Source organism: Eptesicus fuscus, chromosome 15 (genome assembly GCF_027574615.1).
Source record: "Eptesicus fuscus isolate TK198812 chromosome 15, DD_ASM_mEF_20220401, whole genome shotgun sequence".
NCBI classification, from domain to species: domain Eukaryota; kingdom Metazoa; phylum Chordata; class Mammalia; order Chiroptera; family Vespertilionidae; genus Eptesicus; species Eptesicus fuscus.
This window is the reverse complement of record NC_072487.1, coordinates 58,348,021-58,367,934: the sequence shown is the minus strand read 5'-3', so window position 1 is coordinate 58,367,934 and position 19,914 is coordinate 58,348,021. Positions and strand designations below refer to the sequence as shown.

Here is a 19,914-nt window from a genome sequence, read left to right as displayed (position 1 = left end):
ATGACCTTGGGTAAATTACTTCCCAAATCTCAGTTTTTCTCTACCATATGAACAGTCTCTGGTTCATATTAAATGTTAAATAAGCATCACCTAGTATTCATATGAACTATTAGTCACTCCAGGAGGAGAAATAGCGTTTTGTTGAAGGTCCATGGGGTCTTCCTACTCTATAGAGGAGTTGGCAGCATTTTTTGAGGAAGCAATCATATTTATTCTCCTTACAGACAGTAATCTTACCCAATATTAGAAGAATCAATATTCAACTGACAGCAGGAGAAGCTCTTGCAGATGAACTCTGACATTCGAATGAAAATGGTCTCTTCCATACAGATTCCTTCCCCAATTATCATTACTAAATAATAATTAATAGTCTCTGAGAAGATCATTTAAGATAGAAACCATGGAAGAAAAGTTTCTGTCTGATAACTACTTGTAATTGAAATCTTTGCATAATATACACGTGGTATCTATTTTTGGCCATATTTAGTCTATAACCCAGTGTTCAAAAAATTGTTTTAAATATATTTTTATTGATTTCAGCGAGGAAGGAAGAGGGAGAGAGATAGAAACATCCATGATGAGAGAGAATCATGGATCGGCTGCCCCCTGAAAGTCCTCCACTGGGGATGGAGCCAACAACCTGGTCATGTGCCTTTGACTGGAATCGAACCTGGGACCTTTCAGTTCGCAGGCCAACGCTCTAGCCACTGAGCCAAACCGGCTAGGGCTTATCCCACATGAAGGACCCCTAAAATCAGGCCCAATCTGGGCTGAGTGATTGATGCTCGATTGCTGACCAATTGGTCACAACACAGAGGGATGATGTAATTAGGGATTGGAATAGCTACACATTCTAGACCACAGTGGCCTTCCTTTGGATTTTAAAATGCCAGGATTGGATTGACAGAGCAGCCTGTGATGCGTGGCTGAAGCAAGTGGCTTAAGCCCAAACTGGACAATAGGTCTCTTCCTTTCCCCTCTGAAATGAGCATGTCTTGGTTCTTCATTTCTTGTAACACCCAGAGCGTAGGTCGAGAAGCTCTATGGATAACTTTAGAGAGGACTATCACATTTTCTGCCCATTAATAATGCAGCTATTTACTGCTGTGCTCTAGTCTCTACTTCATTCATTTTCCAGGAAAATCTCCACCGAGGCCTCCTTACCCAGTTCTCCTTCCATCTGTCCTTTATCAGAAAAGCTGTATTTGTAACCCCAAAGTCACATAAATTGTCTTCCAAGCCCAATTCTATTTTTCACAATAAGAACAGACCTAAGAATGTGGGTCTGAGCACTGGTCTTCATATTTCACATGCAATAGGTACCAAATTACAAGGTCTTTTTCCACTGGCTTTATTGTTTTCTTAAAAGCAATGCCTTTTATTCTTCCTGGAGGCTCTTCCCAGTGGACAGGCCTCTTCTATTTTCACTTGTCAATCATTCCCCCCTGCCTCTCTGCTTTTCCTTGTCCCGTCCAAGCAGTCTCTCCTTCCCAGCAAATTTCCACCACGTAATTATGGCAATGCTTCAGCCTACTTTTCTGTTAGCTTAACAACCCTGTCTATTTTCTACTTGTGCTGATGCTACTGTTTGCTTTTCTGACGGGCTAATCCGTGTATCCTTTCAAGGCCTAACTTCCCCTACCATGATAGCAGCTGGAGCTCTAATTCACAGGTGCCTTCCAAAGCTTTTCATTAACAATAGAAATGAGATGGTTTATAAGCCCATTTCTTAATCTGCAGGTGAGTATTGGAACCTTTGTGCAGCAAACATCTTTCAAGTATCCCACATTGTGCCAGTGCACAATTATTTTCTGAGTAATAAGTACAATGTTATAGGCACATTTGTAGTGTTGAAGGGAAAATGTTCCCTCCGAGGGAATCAGCTCCCCCGACCCCTGGCATTTCCCAGCTCCAGAGAGCAGCACTCAGCTGACATGAGCAGAACTGAAGAATAATGACTTGACTCTCTTAAATCGGAACAGGGAAGAGGAGAATTCCAAAATCTGAAGGCCTTAGCTCATGTTCTGGTTCAACTGGCCAGACGAGGGCTTAGGGAGTGAGTGTGGCCTCCCCCAGCTGGGCTCTGTGGCAGCTAAGCCTCTCCACAAATCCTGGGCTTAATTACTTCTGACACAGTTGTCTCGCCTGGGCCTCCAGCTTCTTTTGTGCTCAAACCAATCTGAAGTCAACGGTAAGTCCTTGCTTACTCATCTTGGTTAAATGCTTAATTTCCAACTAAGTGATCCTCAAACATTTAAATCAGGATCCACTGATTCCTAACAGAATTTTTCCTTGCATGGTCTTTGTTAAAAAGTCTACTCAAAAACCTACCCAATAACTTTCTGAATCAAGCGATCTTCATCTCAGGAATTTATTCTTGAACAAACAAGTACCCACCAACCTTCCCTTCACCCCTTCACTCTGCGCTTTGAACTAAGTGTGGGGTTAAGATGTGGACAGGCACAGCAGAAGTATCTTATTAATATCCAGAAGCAACATGCAATGAACTGCACAAGCAAACCCATGAAAGCAAGAAAATCGACACCGAAATAACCATGACCTGGCACAAAGAGAAACCTTCCATCCAAGGATAACTCCAGAAAAAAAAAGGTCTCCAGCTAGGAATTAGTAGGAATGCTTTGAAGACAACCAAGTAATCTGCTCACCAGAATTAAAAAGACAATGCAATTGCAGGAGACCCTACTGGTGCCCTCTTGTACCATACCCACGGCTACTTGCCTTTCCAAACCCTGAAAACACCAACTCTGTGTTGGAGCCAAAGACTAAAAATCTTATGTATTTGCTTCAACTGCTGAGGACAAGAGCCCTTAGGAAGGAGATAAATTTGATGATGAGTATTTCCAAGCAGAAAATGTAAATCCAAAACGCTTCCAATTGACTTCCTATTTATCAAGTGTGTGCAGTTCTCAAGATACAAAGTTCAAGGGGACAAAAGATTCAGAAGAGCTTCCTAGTCGACAGCAAACACAATCTAAAGTCATAAAAATCCATTTTCCCTTTGGGAACTTCTTATCGTGGGTCTTACACATCCAGGAGACAGTTCAGTTTAGGATTATCTTTTCTCTAATAACCCCACCTCCCCAACTTTTCCCCCCACTTCAGTACTGGCATGCAAACCATGCTGTTTTAACTTCTTTCCTGTTCTCCCAGTTCTTCTGGAACATTTTATTTTCGACAGTCAACTCATTTGGAGGAGTGCCACACTGAGGTTCAACTGTTTATAGCGTTAACTGTGTTCCTGCCAGAAGCCCACATCCAGTACTACCTTCTCCAGACTGCCTCCTGGATTGAGTATTTATGCTTTGGTTTGGAAGAAGCTTAGAAAATGTGGCAACTTCCAAACATCACTCTTCTTTACCAAGTTGCCTTCACTTGTCCAGGAGGAATCAGAAATGGAAACCCATTTCACCCTTCCTAAAGTACTGACCCATCTCTCTCTCTCATGGTTAAATACTGCTCGTGTTGTTCCAAGTCATTTTAAGGGTGCCTTCGTGTAGAGTGGGGAATGGGAAGTAGCCAGCCATTGGTCTGCAAGCGAGAATTGGGCTCCTAGGAGGTACTTGGGAGGGCACGTTTCTGGATGGGTACAGAACACTGGAAAATCACCAGTAATTGTTTTAGACTGGATTTCACTCCCTTGGACTTTCATCAGTATTACAAAATGGCATCTCTGAAAGAAGCCAATTTAAGTCTGTACCATGTTGCAAAATAGATTCTCAGAGTCCAATTGTGGGCACTTTTGTAAGCTGCCATTGACCCAGACAAACTTCCAAAGAAGGGCATTTGAAAAGGACTCCCAAGCCCTGGGTGACAGAACTAGAGAGGAAAGCACAGCTACAAATCCAACAGCTAAAACTTGACTGAAAGTCACACGAATAAAATTGGCCTCTGGAGTATCACTTCTATAAGTGAAACCATGTTCAGGCCAGGGTTCCCCAGCATGTTAAATTCAACTAACACTAATTCAACTGCCCCACTAATGTATGATTAGTGTCTTCAGATGGTGTTTCACAAACTGCTATAATCACGTGCACTGGGGCAGCGCAAAGGGTACTGGATTGGGAGTCCGCCGACCTGAGTTGTAGGCCTGGCTTTGTTACAGCTGAACTTTCTGACCTTGGGCAAGTCACTTCAAGTCTTGGTGCCAGTTTCCTCTTCAGTAAAATGCAGAGGGGGAGGGGGAGATTTGAAGTCGATGATCTCTCTAAGGCACAAAACAACTAGTTTCTCAATTATAAGTTCTAACTGGTGAAGATTAAATACTTAATACTCATCACTTATGGTATCTCTTTGTCAGTTTTTAATGTTAATTTCTACTTGGGAAATATTTTTGTCCATCACCCCCAAACCTCAGCTTCATCTGGGTGCTCCCTAGAGTTCTTTCATATTATATATAATAAATGCCTCTTTTCTTTTCCTTTCTTCTTCTTCTTCTTTTTTTAAGCAACCTTCCCCAAACTAAGAATTGTGACTTGTGCTATTAAAAGAGCTTAGAACTTCCCATTTCCTTGCTAGGGCTAAAATTAAACTGTCCATTCCTTAGGGCCCAACATAACATCTGCCAGATGTCTTGGCATATCACACAAGAAGAGGAATTTTGTTCTAGCACTATCTCTTCTCCTCTCTGTTTTCTCATAATCAATTAATAGGTCACCAGCTAATGTTTCTCTCAAGGCCACCAACTTCATAAGTATGTGAACCTCACCAAAGATACTTGCTTTCACACACACACACACACACACACACACACACACACACACACACAGTGATCCCCCACCCCTCAGTTCACTAGATTTTTAGTGAGAGATCCTGGAAATATTTTCCCCCACTTCTTTTGAATTTCCTTAGTTCCCATGTACCAATCATCCACTTATACACTCCTGTGAGATCCTTTGCAATCTGAGTTCATTATTTACATATTTCCTAATTTGTGAGTGTGGTATTGTGAAATAGCACCTCTGTTCTCCAGTCATCAACTTGAAACATTCAATACAGCTTTGTCAATGCTCTATCCCATAAGGCAGTGAACTGTAAGTCTGATAGAAGCACACACCACAAAGAAGGTAAGTAAGGTTACCTTAACCAAAGACACAAACAAAAACCAAAACACCCCACTCAACACCAGGAAAGAATTCAAGATAGACTAGACTCTATTAAACTCCATCACGCAAAAAACAGAACTCTTTCCCAAGGCAACTTGACCATCCTTTTCTTTCAGGAAAACTGACCACAAGTGCTCAAGTCCATTAGTCGAGTAGGATTTCTTTCCCCCTACTGTCTTCTGGAAGACTCCTTAGAAAGATTTTATATATTTATATATAAAAAGTTTATTTAAAAGTTGTCTCTAACTCCAAAGAGTGGGGGAAGAAACAAGTCCTCAGGGAATGTGATCAATGAATCAGATGAACATAAATCCAATAGGAGCGATATTATGGGCTACAAAGTTCCAAGAAGAATATTTTTTAAATGACAGTGTGTATCATAGCTCACACATATTTCTTCAGAATGATTTTTCTTGATGATGTATTAGTTATGACAAAAAATTTGCATAATGAGCCTCATCCACTAGATGCCTCAAAAACAAAAAGGATCTCTGAGCTTTGACACCAAATGAGAATGTTCAACTTGACACGCTTTTTAATTCTCTCATAATGGTTTACCCAAGATACTTGTCCCATTTCAAGTGTATATTCTAGATCGACACAAGAAACCATGTGTTTAATATTATGGTACTTCCCATACTGATGAAGGGAATCAGAGATGGGATGGGTCTGTTAGGTAAACTGTTAATAAAACATTTTCTCAAACTCCAAAATGTCTCTTAGACACTTAATTCTTTCCTTCCAGAAAGCTCATCTTTATAAGACTGTCCATAAAAACACTCAAAGAAATGTGGTAAGTCAAACTGCTGGACTGGCAACCAGTCTGTCAGATTTTTCCTCCAAATGAAATAAGCAATTAAGCAGTTGTCCTCAGCAAAAAAATGATATTATGGAAGTTTTCTTCAAGATCAATGTATAATGTATTTGTGTTTACATAAACATATCTGGCAAATTAGATGCAAAATTATCTGGTAATTACTTTCTCAAATAACTCCTTATTCCATTGCATTTGAACTTCTGAGTTTGAGCATGCAGCATCTTAACATGCACTACGAAATTTAAATAAAGCATTGATGACATTCCACTTAAGAGCAAAAGCAAATGGGCATCAAAAGATAACATTCAAAAATGAATAGTAAAAGGTGTTATTCCATGTAAGATTTTTAAAGTGCTCTTGGAGAGGCCTAGGTTTTGAATAAAGACGCAGAGATCTGAAGAGAAATATTTTTAAATGAGCATACACATTAATTGAAAACCACACATCTTCATCTGCAAAAACCAAGGATTTACTTCATTGACCAGGGACAATTATCAGCTAAAGAACCATGTGTTTGCCCCTCTCCTTTCACACCCCTTAGAAGAACAATAACCCTCAATTAGTGACACAACAGTTTGGTTTGAAAAATGTGATGTTGTCATATACAGCACTGTGCTTTCACTGAATGACACTGCTACCAGCTACTCAACAGAATATAATTGCATCTGGAATCTAAAACCACTTCAATATGCACAAAAATACTGTAGACACAGGGAACTTCACACACACACACACACACACACACACACACACACACACTCGCATACAAATCCGACACATAATGAGAAAGCAAGAAAAAAGCTGGTATAAGTCGCTCACCAATGTGCTCCTTGTTTGTGTTGAAGCTGGTACCTTTCTGTCTTCCTCCTTGATTGAAACAAGGTCTAATCAGCTTCCTTACAATACATTAATTGGTTCTGAATCTCCTCCAAGTTCTCATTCCACCGTGGAGCCCTCCTCACCTATCTTCAACAGTCCATCTAAAATTCTTCCAACATCTTCCCTCATCCTCAAGATGGCTACCTTACCTAATGGAAAAGCAACATCTTCATGGTTGGCTTTTATAAAATCCTCAAGCATTTCAGGATTTAGGTCTTTACTTGGATCAATTACATGCATTCTCTAGAACTAATCTGTGAAGAACTCCAATCAATGTGTGTGGACTGAGGTGGATCCTTTCTTCACATCATCCTCACAAAATGTCTTCCTAGAAGACTAATAAATTCCCCCCAATTAAAAAGGTGTAGAGACCTAGACATAGGTTTTCTCAACTGACAGAATCTTAAAAAAAAAAAAATTGTTTCCATAGTGACACTGTTAAGAAGACATTTGATATTTGTGGAGACTTACAGTACTTGAGAACACAGAAAAAAACCAGCAGGATGGAAGGGAAGGGGGAAAACAAAGGAACTAAAAGAAGGCCTAACACACACATGGAACAACCTGAAGAGAAATGTGGACCCTGGAGAAACTGGTGTCGGTAAGACTTCCTCTGAGATCTTGTAGGATTTGTTGTTGGGTTTTATTTTGTTTTGTTTTGTTTTTCCCCAGAGATCAACCCAAACCAGACAATAAAGTCTTGCAATGCATCAAATCATGGTGATAGCCAAGCCCAGAACTCCATAATCTCAGCTGAGGGCACCACAGTCTTCACAATGGGGAAAGTCACCATTTCCTGGTGACTTTCAGGAGATCTGCAGCAGCTGAAAGTTGTGCGAGGACCTCAGTGGAAAATGTTGAAGGCTTTGCCTTGCCTTTCCTGAAGGAGGTCAAAACCCTTCAGGTCCACTCAAAAGGAAAAAAAAAAAAAAATCCAAAAGTTTACTTTAAAATGGAAACAAACATCTCAATAACTTGTGAAAGCACTCCTTTTGGTGGGAGAAAAATCTGAGCAGCCCTTAAAAGCCCCTCATTTCCTTGTGTAATGAATAGACAGTGAGGAACCACCCACCACCAGACTTCCCCCAGGACAGGGAGAAGGAGTAGGCAGGCAAGCCTCCTCCTCCAGCCATCACCAACAGAGCTTCAAAATGGAAACATCCATAATTCCACAAACACTTCTCATCTCAGCTTTGTCTCCTGGAAACTCGCTCTCCTCCATTTTCTGGTGGAGTTACAACATGACAGGGCTTACCTGACTCAGTTCCCAGCTCTCAACCAAACTAGTCACTTCCTCCAAAACCTGCAAGCCACCTCCAGGAACAAAACCAAAGCAAACCAAACAGCCAACACAGACACTGGGGCACCGCTCCCCCCCGCCCCCCAACCCTGGGAGAAAGCCCCAACTGGTTGGTCTTTTCCCATCCCAGGCGCGTGCTTAAAAATGAAACTTTTTTTTTTTTTTTTTTTTGGTAGGGGAGGAATATGAAAGGAACTCCAGGCAGCCTCCCTCCCTCCCTCCCTGTAGGTTAGAAGCTACAATGAAAAGAAAATGAGGGTTCCTTCAGGAATGGTGAAAAGCCTGGAGAATGAACGTGAGAAGGAGCTTTGTGTTTTGGAGTCTGGACTGGAACCAAAGCAGACAGCTTGCAAATGGAGGACAAGGGAGATAAAGAAAGGGAAAGAGAGGGGCTGCTCCAATGGGGGGGGCGGCTGTGGCTTCCCCTCATGCCTGGGAGGAGGGCAGACCCCTGGGAACTGCACCAGGAGTGAAGAGGACCCCCCCCCCCAGGCCCCTGCTTTCTTTTCTCCCTTCCCCAGGAGAGCCAAGCGTATGTAATGGCTTCTCCTCTCCTGAAACCGTTGTCCTCTTCCACCAGACGCTTGGAGATAGCTCCTCAGCTGCTCCTGGACCTGCGCCCCCCAACCCGGCCGGTGCCCCCCGCTCCTGGCCTCCGTCCTCACCAGCAGCACCACCAACAGCAGTAGCAGCAGCAGCAGCAGCAGCAGCCACCCCCCGGACACATCCCGACCCCGCATCCCAACTTCGGAGACAGAGAGAGAGAGAGAGAGAGTCAAATACCTGAGGAAGAGGGGGGGTGCCAATCCGCACGGGTTTGCCATCGGGCTGGGGACAGGCAGACAGAGGGGGGTGGGGGGGGGGAAGAAGGAAGGAGAGGGACAGAGAAAGAAAGAGGTCAACCGGCTCAGGTCGGGGCGGCTCGGAGCGCTCCCTCCTCTGCCCCTTGCTAGCTCCCTCTGGCTCTTGGCTCTCCACCCCCCTCTAATGCCCCTACTCCTGTCCCCACGCTCGGAGCATCCGTCCTAAGCCTCCAGCTCTCTTCTCACTCATCTTTCATTTTCTCTTCTCTCCATAGAACTACACGAAATTAATTAAGCCACGGCGCTCCGCTGCCCCCAGCAGAAGAGCAGCCAGCAGGAAAAGCACAGCCACCTCGCTGCCACTGCCACCACCACCACCACCACCACCACCACCTTCTCCACCTCTTCCTCCTCCTCTTCCTCCCTCGCTTCTCCTCCTCCTCCTCCTCCTCTTCCTCCTCCCCCTCTCACTCGCCCTCCTCCCCCTCCTCCTCTTCTCTCTCTCGCTTCTTCTCTCCCTACAGCCAGTCAGTCCATGCAGGGGACTTCCCTCTCCTCCCGCGCCACCAACCCTCCTCGGCCGAATGAATGAGCGCGTTTGTGCGTCCACCACCCCGCGCTCTCCTCCCGGGAGCACTCGGACCACCCCGAGGTGTCTGCTAATTGCAATAACTTACAGAAGAAGCGTCCCGGCGCCGGGAGGTGTTTCGGGTTCTCCGGCCCCACCGCCTCCTGATCCTCTTTCTCTTTCTCCTCTTCCTGCTCGGGTTATTGTTGTGGAAGTTGTTTGGGAGACTCATGTGCTTCTGCCGGGTCTCAGCAATGGAGGATCGCCATCTTCCCTGCCTTCCTCGGCTCCTCAGACTCTGCAGCTGCAGATGACCTGAGATATCCGTCTCTCTCTCCCTCTCCCTCCCTCCCTCCCTCCCTCTCCCTCTCTCACTCTCTCTCCCCTCTCCTCTTCTCTCTCCTCTCCTCCCTCTCGCGCGCGCTCTCTCCCTCCCTCCCTCTGTGTCTCTCTCTGAATAATGAGCAACCAGAGGGAGAGAGAAAGCAAGACAGAAAGAGAGAAGGAAGACAATCTTCTCCTGCCACACAAAACGCCGGAGCACCAGGGGGTGCGCGAAGCCTTTCTAATAACAACAGCGTGCAGGAGAGGAAGAAAAGAGAAAGGAAGAAAGAAAGAAAGAAAGGAGGAAATGGGCTGGGGGCGTAAAGGGGAAGAATGTTATCCAAGAGCTGGAGAAGAGCAGAAGGAGAAGCTGGAGGAGATGCTGAGGCTGCGGCTGCTGTCCCCCTCCCCCCTGCTGAACCCCAGAAGGAGGCAAGGTGGTTGCAAAGTTAAGGCTGGGACATTGTCTTTGTCACTTAGAGCAACACAGAGCCAGGCCAGTGAGATGCAAGAGGAGGAGGTGGCGGCGGCGGAGAAGGAGGTGGAGGTGGTGGTGGTAGAGGAGGAGGAGGAAGAGGAGGAGAAGGAGGCAGAGGAGGAGGAGAAGGGGAAGAGGGAGATGAGATGAATAAAGACCTGCGGAGAAGGCGGTGCGAGGAGCGCGGCGGCCGGGCTGAGACGTGCGCGCTCGCGTCCCCGAAGGCGCCCGGCCGCCCCGGCCGGCAGAGGAAGCCCCCCGCGAGGACCCTGTCCCGTGGCTCACAGGGTTCCCACCATCAGCCCTGCCCCGGAGGCCGAGCCCAGGGCCCAGAGCGTCCCTCACGCGCATCCATCTAGAGGCCAATCTTTGCAAAGAACAGACATGGGGAACTAGAGGTTGCAAGTCTAAATCCAGATCAACCACGTGGGGCTTTTTAATCCCTTTCCAGCTTGCGGTGTATCTCCAGTGAAAAGCTCAAATTGTCCATTACTGGCACGTATTTTGAAGTCTTCTCCCCCGAAATAAAGGCTCATTGTGCATCTTATTTCTTTTCTGATATGGAAAGGGGGGGTGGGGAAGGGAGAGAACCTATCATTCCAAGCCTCGGAACCACCACTTTCTTTTCCCTAACTTGTGAAATGTTTTGACGGCGCACCAAAAGGAAAAAGAAAAAAAAAAAAGCCTACTTAAATAACTTTACACCCTCCAGCCCCGCGTTGTTTGCACTTTCTGGCCGATCATCTGAGGCTCGGAAAGTAACAATCAGCGCTCCTAATGATAAGGTGTCATGGTGTTGAAGACAAGAGAGCCAAGAAGCAGCTTTCACACCTTGATTTTTTTTTTATTTGGTGTAATTTTCCCCAAATCGTTCTGACCTACCCCTTTCGCAAAGCCGTGGGTCCCCACCCCCAACCAGGTGGGGCATCTCCTAAGGCTTTAATTTAATATTGGGGGGGGGAGCGCGCGCGGGGGTGGGGGCAGTGCCTACAGTATAAAAAAATCAATACAGCAAGTCAGGAGCAATTGAAGTTCAAGGGCATGGGCTTGGTTGTACCATTTCTATTTCTCGCATCCTCGAGTTGGACATCAACAGCCCGGGGAGGAGAGAGAGAGAGAGAAACACGCAGCGCGCGCGCGGGGCAGAGACCTTAATTAAAGTTTCTTTTGTCCGCGTCTGAATTGGGGGATGTCGCCGGATTCCTTTGCAGTGGGGAGCGCGCATCCGGTGGAGAGAAGGCGCGGTGGTGAGGATCCAGGGCAAGATTGCCCTCTTTAAATACTCCCTCCTCCCCCTTCCACACCACAGTCCGGGAAGATGTATCCATAAACCCATACAATGAAGGGGGAGGGGGAGACGCGCGCGGAGTTGGTCTCGGTCGGAAAGCGGGGTGTCCTAAGCAGATCTGAATCCTCCTTTTCCCTAGATATAGGTCCCCCCAATCGTTTATTCTGGGGCAGAATCTCTCGCCCAGAGGCACGATTTCACCCCCCCCCCCCCCCTCCGAGTCAACACTTCCTGCCCTTTTCTCCTCCCACTCACATTGAAAGGCTTGGAAGCCCTAAAAGGGTGTTGATGGCGGGGGTGATAAATAAATAAATAAATGACACTCTACGCGTGCGGTGGAGAAGAAAGGAGGGGGAGGCGGGGCGGGGGGTGGGGGGGGGAGGAAAGGCGAGGAGAGGCAAGAGAAAAAGTAGGTGAGGAGAACGAGGAGGAGAAAGCACCGAGACGAGAGGGAGCCGGGAGTCCAAAGAGAAGAGAAAGAAAGGAGAGAGTGGAGGACGGTGCGGCGGTGCGGGACTGAAAGGGTCCTGGCTTTGTGCAGAACGGGGAGGACGCTCCCTCCAGGTGCCTGCGGGGACTTGGGGAAGTCCTCGGGTCCCGAGCTCCTCCCCCGCGGGACCCCAGGGGGGCCTGAGCGCCGGCCGCCGCTCCCCCATCCATTCCTCGTGGCCGCGGGAAGGAACGCGCCGGGTCTCCGCCGTCCCTTTCAGTGCCCCGGCTGATCCTTTACCTCTTTTGTCTTTAATAAAAAGCTGACTTTTTCTGTCAAAGCCCGGCACGGGGGGGGAAAGAACAACCGTATTTCAGGTTGAAAGCTCCTAGGACTGCTGGGTTTTGGAGGTGGTGATAAAAAAAAATCTTCATCGACGTGGAGGTACCTTCTGGGTTGGCTTGGGTCGGAAATCCTAAGATGGGGGCCGCCCTTCCCCAGGGGCGCGGGGGGGGGGGGGGGCAGGGAACCGAGCGTAGGGGAGGGAGGAAGAAGCGACGAGGTCAGAGGAAACCCGAGGCTCCTGGGGCACCGGAGGACTTCCCGCAGTCGGGGAATGAACCCTGGGGAGGAGCCTTTCGCGAACACACGAGCGCGCCCCAGCACGCCTCCGACCTCATAAACCCTCTTGGCAGGGACCCGGGAAGCGGCGGGCGGACTGACCGCGCTGAACTCCGAGAAATGAACCTGCGCTGCCATGAAACGGGCTGCCGCCCTTTCCCACTCACCTCGAGCGACCGAAATAGAGAGCTCCCGACCCGGCCGCGGGGGGACCTGGCTCCTCCCTCCCGTCCCAGGAGGAGAGGACAAAAAGGGGAGATGGACTTGGAGATGGCCCCGCCCTTCAAACGCTCCAATCCTTGGAAACCAAACCTCCTCTCCAAGCCTCCACGTCTAGAAGGGACAAAGGCGGCGAGGAGATCCGGAGACCGATGGGGGAGATTAGGTGGCTTTCGGGCTGCTCCTGTGGGTGCCTTGGGGGGGGGGGGGGGAAGGTTACAATGCCTAAGTTTCCATCCCAGATATAGGATGGTCTTGAGAAGACCACCTTCTGGTTTAGAAGCAAATTGATTTCCCAAAGCCAGGAAGCAAACTACTACAAAACTCCCGCATACCCCTGCTTTTGGAAGGTGGGAAGGCTAAAATTTCAACTGCTGATCTATATATATCTATATATATATATATATATATATATATATATATATATCGACATTTTTGGAGTCACAAAGTGTCTTAACTGCCCAACTAAAATAATTGAAATAAATTAAACCTGGCTGCGGAGTGGGCTTTTGTTTGCTTGCTTGTTTTTATTGAGGGCACTTCTTTTCTTTCAAATGATAGTAAAGCGATTTGGGTAAATAAAAGCTGGGTCAGTCGAGGAAAGCGCTGTGGCTGGAGATTTTAGTGAAAATCTTGATAAACTTGGCACTTAAGTAACTGTAATTATGCTTTGCCATTATCGGACCATTAAGATAAACAGAAGAAAGTTCACACCTCCTGCTGTTTCACTCCCTAAGAACATTCTCAAAGATAATGCAAGCCTCCTTGGTGGGTTGTCTTCTCCACCAGGAGGGTTAATTTCTAAAATCTTAAGTTAAAATGGAAAAGCTTAGATTTTGTACACAGCCAACAATGTGAGGGAAGTCTCGTGGGGACAAGTTGACTGGGTGAGATTTGCCTTTGTTACTGTACCCTCAGCCATTAACCCCTGGAGTCATATGGGATTTCAAGACTTTATTAATGACCCAGGAAATAGGAATATGTTGGAAGTCTGGACTTTCTTCTCCCTTATCATGGGTGAGTGGCATACAGACTCCTCATAAAGGGAAATTATGGCTCATCAAAAGAGTGACTTTATGAGCATTAATAGAATAATAAATCTTGAAATTTTAGTTCAAGAAACAGTGAAGTCCTATAATCAGAGTGACCCATGCAAATATGATCCACTTACTTGCCCAACTCTAGCAGGCTCGAGATAGTCTATAAATCATTTTGATTTTTAGAGGTTTAGGAGAGGAAGACACCCAAATCTCTTAAAGAAAGGTGTTTATGGAGAGAAAAGCGGCTCCTATCACCTGCAGGAAGGAAAGGAGTAGGTCCTGAGGCTGTATTACGAAGAATTTAAACAGAAACAAGAGTGTTTAGGTGTTCCGGTGTTATTGATTCAATTTTTACATTCTATCAAATAAAAAAGGAAAAGCTTTGCTTCCTGAAAATTATACCCCTCCCCCCAAAAAAAATCCAGTTTATAATCCCACTTTCTAAATCCCAGCTGGAAAACTGTTCAAGCTGATGATTTTAGGAAAATAAAGAGTAGATGAGTAGAGAATATGTTTTTTTCAGAAGTCTTAATTACTTAATTCTTAAACATTGGACCATATTGTGACATACCTCTTGAACTTGGTATTTTCCTGCCTATATAAAACTCCTGTTTTTTGCAATTTAATATTGTCTTTACACTTGGCGTTTGTTTGCTATTATGTTGTTTATGGTGTGTTTTTTTTTTCAAATACGTTTTTATTGATTTTAGAGAGAGAGAAAGAAACATCAATAGGTTGGTTACCTTCCACACAAACCACAACCAGGGACCCAACCCAAAACCTGGGCATGCGCCCTGACTGGGAATTGAACCTGCGACCCTTGGTGCACGGGATGATGCTCAACCAAATGAGCCACACCGGCCAAAACTATCACTATGTTTTTTAAAATTTTGAACTGTTGAGATTTTTTACTCTTGTTGGAAATTACTCAGTCTTTAAATTTGTGTGTGTGTTTTTTTTTTTCTGAAAACTCCAAATTGCATAATTATGGACCCTGCAAATATCAAGAAAGTGGAGTCACTAGCACACCTTCTGATCCCTTACAAAAAAATCAGTATATTCTCATAAACCCATTTCAAACATGTAACTAGTGGACTAGTGTCCCTCTTAGGGAGAAGTGACTAAAAGAAGACAAAGGTGGATGATTCCTAATTCAGAACAATTCCCAAAAGAAGAGAAATTGCAGTAACATACTAAACTTAACTCTGTATGAATCTTTGTATATATACCTTTGGATACCAAATAAGATGTTTCAATAACAATGTTCTAAAATTTTTTTTTAAAAATCTCCCATAGGTGGGAGGTAAATTTACAGTTCTGTTATTAGACCAGTTACTATAATATGGAACATTCATTCATGTGGCATATCATCCATCCATTGACTATTTGTCTAACATCGACAGTGGGACATACTCATAACTGAATACTAGGAACACTAAGATGAACCACTAGCTTTAAAATCTCATCACTTGGCTATAGAACTTCAGATTTCTTACTTCCTCAAAAGCAATACAGGATTTGGCCAATAAAGAGACTGCTTAGTTTGAAATTTTCTGTTTCTCCTATGGAGTTACTGAGATGTAATATTTTAAGATAAAATTTTGGGATTTCATTTTAAAGCCAATGTCTTCTCTTAACTCATAATTGAACATGAAATTCTTACTAGAGAAGATTTTTTTTTTTTTTTTAGGAAAGAGAGCAAGCTTAAATAAACTATGATAGATTAACCAAAAATCAGAAGAAAAAAAACTCAACTGAAATATTGCCCATTTGTTGAGACATCCCTCATTGCAGGAAGATTGGTATTTCCAGATGCCTATGACTTGCACTCAAATTGAAGCCCAGAGAGGGGATGTGACCTGGTCCAGAACACAGAGCTGGTGGGGGGCAGGCAGCTCTAGAGGCTATCCCTCCGTGGCAGTGTCCTAAAGTTATTCTCATATCACATTCAAGACTTTTAAAACATATTTTCATACTACTTGCACTTTTATTTACTTAATATATATTATTTTTAAATCAACTTAAAAAATTTTTAGCTTCATCAGAAGCAATAATACCCATAAAAGCACAGGTCTGATGGGCTATTTACATATCCATTTTCAATATGCATCAAAATAAATATATTATTGTTAAAATTTAAATGCAAACCTTTTTTAAATTAAAAAACAGTCTGATAGTATACTTGAATGAGAGAGGTGATGGTTGGGGGCTTGAGGGAAGAGTGTTTTTAAGTTATTGTTCTGTGTACAAACATGAATCACTTTTATAATTTGAAAAAAATATGTGGCCCAGTGATGGCTTGTGTACCCTCAAATTAAGCCCTCTCATTATATATTCTTAATAGAAATTAAAAATTAATACAGTCTTTTTTAGCACAATTTAATAATATATATTTAAAGTCTTAAAATGCTCTCACTTTTTGTCCCCTTAACTGCTCCTCTTAGAATCAACTCTAAGGAAACAGAAATGTAGAATTATACAAAAAAAAAAAAATGATACAGATAAAGTAATTGAAAATAATGTGATTAAGATAAGAGGAGTGATTAAGTAAATAATAATATATCCCCATGATGACACATTAGGCAGTTTAAAATTGTTTATGAAGATTTTGTAATTAAATAGAAAAATGGCCTCATGCTAGGTAAAAGACCTAGATGCAAAATTATAAACACTGATAATTTTTTACAATGCACACACACAAAAATTTCCTTGAAAGGAAATACTCTGTGTCACTAGTAAATTGACTTACTATAAAAAATTTAGAAAATGTGGAATTTATGTATAATTTGTTATATAACTATATATATACATATATATGTATACATATACATACACACACACCATATATATGTATATTATATACATACATATACTAGTATACACTATGGAGTCTACTGCTTTGTTTGAACTGAATTGTCAATTATCTGTTTAATTACTTAAAGACATTTAAAGTTAAATGACAGAACCTACTTTTATGTGTCTGATAATTATAAATGTGTGTCAAAGAGCTTATTAATACTGCTAATAAAATAGTGGTACAGTAACTGTTTTACACAAAGATAATTAATTTGCTTTTCACAGGAATCATGGGAAGATTTGAGTGGGCATTCTGAGTACCTTTTATATATAACAGGAAATTTAAGACCAAAGAGATTGAATGATTTAATCTAAGACCTTCTAGCACTAATGGTATAATGAAGGCCAAAATCCAGGTCTCCTAAATTGTACTCATATTTTCAAATCTAGAATTCCACTATGATCTCAAAAATATTACCAGATATATATATAGCAAAAAAAAAAAATTACTGCTCTGGCTGGTGTGACTCAGTTGATTGGAGCATCATCCCAAACACCAAAAGGTTTTGAGTTCAATTCCTGTTCGGGGCACATACCCTGGTTTCAGGTTTGATCCCCGTCGGGATGCTTACGGGAGGCAACCAATTTATGTTTCTCACATTGATGTTTCTCTCTTTCTCTTTCTCTCTTTCTCTCTCTTCCTCTCTCCCTCTCCCTTACTCTCTCTTTAAAATCAATAAAAAAAAACATATCCTCTGGCAAGGATTTAAAAAAAAAAGGTGATTTTAAAAAAAGAAAAAAAAATTACTGATGGCCAACATGAAAGCTATAATACTCTTTTACATGGAAAAGCTGGCAGAAATATATATTGTATGTGTGTGTGTGTATATATATATATAAATATATATATATATATACACACACACACATATATATACATATATATATATACATATATACATATATATATATATGTTTATATTTCCTAGTTGTTAAGAAGATATAATTCCAGTCGTTGAAGATATGGAAAAATAGACCATCTAGTTGGTGGGACTATGAAAAGTTTCAGTTATTCTTGATGTATTAAAAGTCTTTAACCCAGGAATTTAACTTTTAGAAATTGTCTTAAAGAAATATTCATGAATGTTATAAAAATTAATATTTTAGGTTCATTGTAACATTAACACCCAACAACAAGTGAAGAACTCACATTCATCTATGTAATAAAAAGCTATATAGCTATTAGATTCTATAGGAAATATTAAATCATATGGAAATACATGATTTTTGATAAGGGAAAAGTTTTTAAAACAGCATATATAGCTTTATCTCATATTTATAAATATGTATGTATGTATCTAGGCATTGAAAAATGATTAGAAAAGCATAATCAAAGTGTTAATAGTTTTTTCCAGGTGATCTAATTTTTCCTAGGTGATATTCTCAGATTTCACTGTTCTCAGATTTTAAAACATTTCTACAATGAATATATCTCTTTTGCAATTAGAAAGCTGTAAATTTTGCAAATAAATTTTGCCAACACAAAATTTCTTAGATCATAAAGCCTGACTGACCAAACCAAATGTTTGTCCAGTTTATAAAACAAACGTATTCATCATTATTTTAAGACACATACACCTTAATCCTTGTATATATTCATTTGATTTCCCAAAGAAGCTTCAGAGTTCAGCTAAGAGTTTAGTGCACCCAGTGGATTTTGAGTAATAACTGCCAGCACCAAGCTGACTTGGCTTTGCACCCTCTAATCACCCCTGACTGACCCCTTGTAGATTTCATGTTAGTTGCCCTTTCACCATAAGGTGGAATCTACACACAGCCCTCCTGTCTCCAATGCTGGAATTTGATTTCCCACCAAGTTGCTAAGAACCAGGTGTTTCACAAAAGTTACTCATTGATTACATGTTTTTTTAAGTGCCTGGAATGAACAACAAGTTTATTCTTTAGTATCTTTCTAATGTTTATCCTGAAAATCTGCCCATTTCAAGGAGCAGGTGTTGAGTATTTATTGATTTACTATTTAGAATAAAGACAAAACCAAATCTAGCAATCAACATCTACTTACTAGTTTGCAGCTCCTGCTCTTGCTAGTGACAACGTTGGGCATCATGCATCAGTTTCCACGTCTATGAAAGAAGGATAATTAAATACTTGTAGGATTGTTATGAGGATTTTAAAAATATATATATTTTTATTGATTTCAGAGAGGGCGAGAGAGATAGAAACATCAATGATGAGAGAACCCTTGATTGGCTGCCTCCTGCACGCCCCACACTGGGAATTGAGCCTGCAACCTGGGCATGTGCCCTGACCAGGAATAGAACTGTGACCTCCTGGTTCATAGGTAGACGCTCAACCATGAGCCACGCTGGCTGGGCTGTTATGAGGATTTAAAAAAATGCAGAGAGAAAACATGAGTCTATAACAGTAAGCTTTACTGTGAGGCGGCATAAATTAAGGACAAGCTCTAAACTTGGAGTCAAGACAGATTTCTAGGTCAGGAAATCAAAACCAAAATATGTACCCATGATAAAACACAATTGAGTACTATTTAAACAAATTTTTAAAAGCAGCAACAATTATTAAAAATTAAAAATCTAAGCATGATTTCTCCTATTACTATTTATTTGCTGCTTGTTAGTTCCCTTTATTGTGTGCTAGAACTCAGTTACCTGAAATGTGGCAGTAGGGCCAAGGGTGTTTTGTTTTGTTTTAATATATTTTATTGATTTTTTTACAGAGAGGAAGGGAGAGGGACAGAGAGCTAGAAACATCGATGAGAGAGAAGCATTGATCAGCTGCCTCCTGAACACTCCCCACTGGGGATGTGCCTGCAACCAAGGTACATGCCCTCGACCGGAATCGAACCTGGGACCCTTCAGTCCCCAGGCCGATGCTCTATCCAGTGAGCCAAACCGGCCAGGGCGGCCAAGGGTTTTTTAAAAGTGGAAGACAAGACCTTAAAATCAAGAAAATGTTGTTTATTGATATCTCAACGCAAAGAAACTGTTAGATATGCTCAGAAAAATCCATCCAGTGCAGGAATTGTTATAAGAAATATAAACAACTAAACTATAGCAAAGGGGGAACATTTTACTTCACTCTATTTTTCTGTGAATTATATAGAGACCACCATTTCTCATTAATCTAGCTCCTGGAGCAGCAGTGTTCGGCGGAAGCACAATTGGAAAACCACTGATGTATTCCAGA

At 42.7% G+C, this 19,914-nt stretch overlaps 1 protein-coding gene across 1 annotated transcript in view; it reads right to left on the bottom strand.

Annotated features, from left to right (window-relative positions):
- The window catches only part of ZNF462 (zinc finger protein 462), a 131,825-nt gene extending 122,010 nt beyond the window's left edge, over window positions 1-9,815 (bottom strand). The window contains exon 1 of the mRNA XM_008141829.3: window positions 9,600-9,815. The gene's annotated coding sequence lies outside the window, so the exon portion shown is untranslated. The remainder of the gene's footprint in view (window positions 1-9,599) is intronic.
- Window positions 9,816-19,914: the final 10,099 nt, after the last annotated feature.